Source organism: Leptodactylus fuscus, chromosome 11 (genome assembly GCF_031893055.1).
Source record: "Leptodactylus fuscus isolate aLepFus1 chromosome 11, aLepFus1.hap2, whole genome shotgun sequence".
In the NCBI taxonomy this organism is placed as follows: Eukaryota; Metazoa; Chordata; class Amphibia; order Anura; family Leptodactylidae; genus Leptodactylus; species Leptodactylus fuscus.
In genome coordinates this window covers 49,257,629-49,264,372 of record NC_134275.1, presented here as the reverse complement: position 1 = coordinate 49,264,372, position 6,744 = coordinate 49,257,629, and positions in this window count along the sequence as shown.

The window sequence follows — 6,744 nt, the reverse complement described above, 5'->3', positions numbered from 1 at the left end:
AGCCAAAGGCAGGAATGGCTACAGAAGGATTGGGCGATATCTAGAAAGTTCTTCTTCTGCTGAATCCACTCCTGGCTTTGGCTCAAAAAAAAAAAAAACGCAGCAAAATCTGTAATAAAATACGCTGCGTTTCCACATGGTGTGGCTTTAGGCCGGGGCCTCACGGGACGTAAACGCCGCAATTTGCCTGCAGCGGAGACGCTGCGAGAAAAATCGCGGCGTTGTACAGTGCAGGCAAAGTGGATGGGATTCATGCGAATCCCATCCCCACTTTGCGGAAAAGATCGCAGCGCGGACACGTTGCGATTTGCAAAGCCGTCGCAGCTTTGCAAATCGCAGCATGTCAATTATATCTGTGGAAACACCACCGGCTTTCCCGTAGACATAATGGTAAAAAGAAAGTTCGCAGAGGAAAACTCTGAACTTTCTCTTAAAAGCGCTGCGGAGAGAACCGCAATGCAATCACCCAGCGGTTCTTTCCGCAGCGCTTTAGCGCTGCGTTTACGTCCCGTGGGGCCCCGGCCTTAGTCTTACTGTTGTGACTTCCTTTTGTGAACAAAACCTCATCCCAATTAGTCCAAGCGCACAATTCTGTAGGATAAACAGACGTCTTTACCTGTATAATCCTGATTGTTGGGTTTTGTCCACATGCGCCTGCTCTGACCTTAGGTTGCGTTATTACACTGCCGTCGCCTGTGCATTGTTATACGGTATAATCGTGCGATCATTGCTAACCACATACAGGCTGGGCTTTGGTGCCATCCAATGACTGCTACGTTGCACCCTTAGGGTGCATTCAGACTACGTAACGCCGGGCGTGTATGAGAGCCGTACACGCCGGCATTACGGCAGACTGCCGAACACTTCCCATTCACTTCAATGGGAGCGCTCGTAACAGCGGCGTTTACGAGCGCTCCCATTGAAGTGAATGGGAAGTGTTCGGCAATCTGCCGTAATGCCGGCGTGTACGGCTCTCATACACGCCCGGCGTTACGTAGTCTGAATGCACCCTTAAGAAGCCTAGGTATAAGACTACTTTTTATCAGAGGGGGTCTCGGAGGCATTTCCATCCTGAATATTTCAGTATCAGACTCCTCTTTGCACAGCTGACACTTTATAGCCTTAGGGTGCATTCACACTGAGTAAACGCTAGCTTATTTTGTAAAGTAAAATTACACTTGTAAATTTTGCTATCCCATTGACTTCAATGACATTTTACAGGCGTATTTTTACAGGCGTATTTTTTACAGGCGTATTTTTTACAGGCGTATTTTTACACTTGTAAAAAAATATCATTGAAGTCAATGGGATAGCAAAATTTACAAGTGTAATTTTACTCTACAAAATAAGCTAGCGTTTACTCAGTGTGAATGCACCCTTAGGGTGCATTCACACTGAGTAAACGCTAGCTTATTTTGTAGAGTAAAATTACACTTGTAAATTTTGCTATCCCATTGACTTCAATGATATTTTTTTACAAGTGTAAAAATACGCCTGTAAAAAATACGCCTGTAAAAAATACGCCTGTAAAAATACGCCTGTAAAATGTCATTGAAGTCAATGGGATAGCAAAATTTACAAGTGTAATTTTACTCTACATAATAAGCTAGCGTTTACTCAGTGTGAATGTACCCTTACTTTGTATTCTGTCTATTGCCTGCAGCACCAACCACCATATCCACCGTCACAGTCGTTTCCATCCTTCCAGTGCTGCAAAGGGTTAAATGACAAAAATTCTAAACATGACATGTAAAAGCATCGCCTGCAGCAGGGAGGGTCTGACCTGGGGAGGGGGTAGAAGATCCTAAGTATCCACCCAATCTGAAGCACCTGGGTGTCTTGTTACTGCTTCCCTGCTGATCATGAGTCCTGTATACAGCCACCGTGTAGGTGCTCCCTGTATACAGCCGCCTCCTCCTCCAGGTAAGTGTATTGCTTTGCTTACTAGTACAAGGGCTGGATTTGCATTGTCCCGTTTATTAGGGAGCCTTCACACGGAGTAAACGCGCGTGTATTTTTGCAAAATACATGTGTAAAAATAAGACTCCCATTGACTTCAATGATATTTTTACACGTGTAAAAATACGCCTGTAAAATGTCATTGAAGTCAATGGGAGTCTTATTTTTTACACGTGTATTTTGCAAAAATACACGCGCGTTTACTCTGTGTGAAGGCTCCCTAACTGTTTGTTTATGTCTGTGTTCAGACTGGTAGTGGTGCAGTATTCTATGGTTATACCATTAGTCCACAATTGGGTGGCCTGTTAGATTGTAATATCTTTCATTCACACAGTTCATTCAGTACTCTCACGTTGTCTGGATCGGGGTCTTTTTGCATTCCTAAAGTGCCGGGGATTCATGGTGACATAACTTGTGATGTTTTGTAATGTGATCTCGTGCAGGGTTACAACACAAGCTCACACCTGATGCGTTCACTGTGATTGTAGTAAGGCCTCGTTCACATCTGCGTTCGTATTCTGTCCGGGGGAGTCCCCATGAGAACCCCCCTGAACGGAATACCGACCGCAACTGCAAGCGGTGTGCCAATGAAAGCACATGGACCCCGTGGACTATAATGGGGTCCGTGTGCTTGCCGCCAGATCTCCACAGGGATCATGTGGACATGAAAGTAGTTCACAATCTACTTTCCTGTCCGCATGATTCGTGCGGGCAGCATGCGGCAAGCACACGGATCCCATTATAGTCTATGGGGTCCGTGTGTTTCTATTGCACAGCGCTTGCAGTTGCGTTTGGTATTCCGTTCGGGGAGTCCCCATGCAGACTAACCCGGACAGAATACGAACGCTGATGTGAACGACGGGTAAGGAGGGGGAGGTTTGTAGTAATGTATGATATGGCCTCACAAAGGAATCCCGGGGCAATTCTTTCATCAGATGGAGACCACAGCAGGGTCCTTTCTGTCCCCATCAGGCCGTTCTATACACCAGGTCCTTAGTTTTGTAGATTCCTATGGGTAATGGATTCCACAGAAAATACACCTGGTCGTACGACCGCCATAGTTTTCTAATAGTCCACAAAATGCATAATCTGCGTGAAATTGTATACGCGGGTGACCCTTTATCTTATTGGGAGAATGATTGTGTTTTATGGTGAGACCCTCAAAGTTGTCATTCATTCCCTAAAGGAGAAGCCACTTATGGAGCTGATCCTGACCCCTGGTGTAATAACCCGACCTCACCACATATATCAGGCTGGCGCCGCTCGTGGTCACACAACATTACTTGGACAGCACTTATTTCATTGTGTTGTCCAATAACACTGAGGGATGCAAGTCCGGCCCTATAACAATCTATAAGGTTCTGTCACATTTACACCCTTTTCCACAATGGATTTTGACACTAATTTGTGGCCAATCTGCTTGGATTACATTCAGCTTTATTACACATTTTGCCACCGATTTTCTGTGATGTTCATCGCACCGTTTGACAACTTCCACACTGAAAAAATTCTGCAATGTGTACAAGAGGCAAGAAAATCTCATTGACTTAAATGTCACCGTATTACAATAGATTTTCTGTATGCATAACCCACATAGTGTGCACGTACGCCGAGGGGTCAGCTCTAATCAGAGGGAAGAGGCCGTATATATGGTCATGAGATAGATAGATAGATGTCCATTCCACTCATGTGAATACGTCCTTATTACCCTGATACTTGTGCACCATTGGTTTTGTTGCTCCTGAGGGTTGAGCGCCTCAAGGAATTCCCACACTCAGAATAAAGCAGAGTCTTCCATTGAGGCTTCTTTGTTAGGCAGTTGCATGAACAGGAATCTCAGACTATTTTTGCCGGTGGATTCTCTCCAGTTGGTTCCAGGATCATGCTTGACTCTTCATTGACTCCCAGGTTACAGATCGCTGCCCGGTGGGTTCAACGGCAAAAACTCCCCAGTGATCACTGGTTGTCTGACCGGGATGAGGAAACATTAGTGGGTGCACCTTCATATACAGAGTATTGTGCCAGCCTGCTGAATATGGACTGTGGGCTCCAGCCTGACTATGTCATATATTAGGGGTAGGGGATGTGCCCCAGGGGACTGGGGTGAACAAGCTAGTCTGCCTTGGCCAGGGTATGTAGATACAGAGTGAGGGTATTAAGTTGAGTCTTTCTCTCAGGTTAGATATGCCTGTATATGCCTTTTGCTTTTTACATTTGCCTCTGTTCTATTACATTTCCTTACACCTCCTCATGTACATGCATGCCTGGCCTCCTGTATACAGCCATAATGTACCTGGATCTACCAGACTGTATTATGGCTGCAAATTCAGTCCTATCCTTGGGCCAAATTACCAAAATTTGCAGCATCGCAGACCCCTATAATCTGCTTGGAATGGGATTTGCAACCAAAATATGGTCTGAAAATTCTGGGTACATTACAGCCATGTGCGGGCGAGCCACAGGTCCCAGAAACCTTCACTAGCTGTCAGTCTAAAGCTTATTTGACCAATAGCTATTCCTCCTGACTACACCATACACATGTACACTTGACTCTGCCTAGCATGTATTTATTCACCTTGTCAGGGCTCTCCATAGACTTTCCACTGACTTTTCTCTAATGTGAGGACCTTTTTACAGAGTCGCTTCCATCTCAGCTAATCATGGACAGAACCAGAATAGGCGGCCATGATCCCCGACCTCCCTGCTGTTCCAAACCGCCGCCCCTCCCTCCATGCTTTGAATAACAAGACTGGCCCAGGCTATTAGAGTACTGAGGGTTGCAGTGGTTTAGAGCGATGGGACCGCCCTCAGTGCTCCAGGCTGCTCATTTGCATATTGTAAAAAATGAATAAATATCAGCATTGCTTTCAGGTGAGCCCGACCTATGTAACTGCTGTGAGTTTAATAGGTTTCACCCTGCAGACACTCCCTAGGGGGGAGGGGGCGTTTAACTAGTTTTCTGCTATAAAATTCGACACTGGTGTCTGAAAATCTGAATCTTACACGGAGTATAAGGAGAGGTTGTGGTGTTTGCAGTTTTTTTTGTCTTTGAACATCCCATAATAAGGAAAGGAATCTGCAAACCAGCTGAGCATGATGGTATAAAATCCGAGAAAACCTTCCGCTCCCCTGGAAGTCTTCACAGGTAAATAAACGTCTTCATATAATGTAAGAAATATTTATGGAGAAACCTTGTAATAAGTGCAGTGGAGCAGATCTCTATTATGTGACCCTGTGGGGGGCGCTGCGGGGGCCCCATCGCAAAATACAGGCACAAAGTGTGTAGGCGGCCATTGGGAAGGATTATGTGCAAACCCGGTAACTGCAGGTTATTTCCCACCCCCACAATAAATAGCATTACATCATGTGTACCACTAGGGGGATACTGCTCCATCCTGGGGGGTGAGGGTGGGCATGGTGTAAGGCCGTGTTCACATCTGTGTCATGGGCTTCAATAGGAGACCCCATTAAAAGGCCCTGACAAAATGGCGCAGCTTTGTGTGCGGACAGCGTGATGGGAAACGGCATTATGGGGATCTCGTCACAGACCTGGCATGGACAACATGATGTGAACAGGGCCAATGACCACAGAAATGAGTGTGAACCTCGTCTGACTGTGCGAGGGGCTGCTCTGGGTACAATGGCTGGTTGGGGGTGCAGATAGGCTCTCTGTGCACAAAAGGTCTAGACCCTATGGACAGGGACCCCTGTGCGCATTCTCTTCTCAGCCTGTGGTCCGTGCTCACCTGTGACTCCGCAGTCATCTCCTAAAGACCCAGACAAAAACAATTGCCCTGTTAATTAGCAAATGTGGATGTGTGTAATGTCGGGGAATGTTATTGAACAAGTTATATGCCTTAAAAATTGTGCCCGTTCCAGTATTGGAACACACCCAATGAGCTGCAAGACTCTTCTTCTTCCCCATTGGGATGGTTGCGCGCAGTGATGTCTTCCCTGTTGGTTTTGTTGCATGCAGTGATGTCTTCCCCGTTCGGTTGGTTGCGCGCAGTGACGTCTTCCCCTTTGGATGGGTTGCGCGCAGTGACGTCTTCCCCATTGGGTGGATTGCGTGCAGTGATGTCTTTCCAGTTGGATGGGTTGCGCACAGTGATGTATGTTGTGTGCAGATATTACTAACAAACTATCACACACCGAGTATCGGCGGCTACAGACTGTGACTGCCTTCATCTAAAACCTAACAGGTAAGACCATCACCCGCCTGCCGCCCCTGCATTTAGGGAGACAATATTTACAAGCCTTTCTTTTAAACCTAAGACATAACCTCTGCCGGCCTTGTTCAGTCTTGTGGCTTCTTCTTCAGACGCGGTTTGTTCTGCAATGGCTTTTGACTATTTAGTTCCTCTCTAATAATGTGCTTTTATTTTACCACCAAAGAGCAGAATCTCACAAAAGCCTCTTCTATAGAAGTAACACTTCAGATTATCAGGATCCTGAGCTTTATAGACTTGAAATGGTCAAGTCAGATATTTGGGGTGAATTTGCACATCACAGATTGGTTGCAGAAATCCCCTCCATCCTGGATCGAGCTTTCCTCATTTACTTTACATTCACATTTCAAACTCCACAAACAAAATTTGTCGCTTGTGAAAGGAGACGCAACAAATTCGCTGCAGAAATCTCACCTAAACGGGGGCAGCAGGAATCACCCCATGGACATCTACATCTCTGAAATGTCTGCCGTGTGTGAATTCTCCCCTAGGTCAAAATTCAATCTTATCTAGAATTATAAAAATGAGGACGAGCCTGCTGAGCCTGACATGTAGG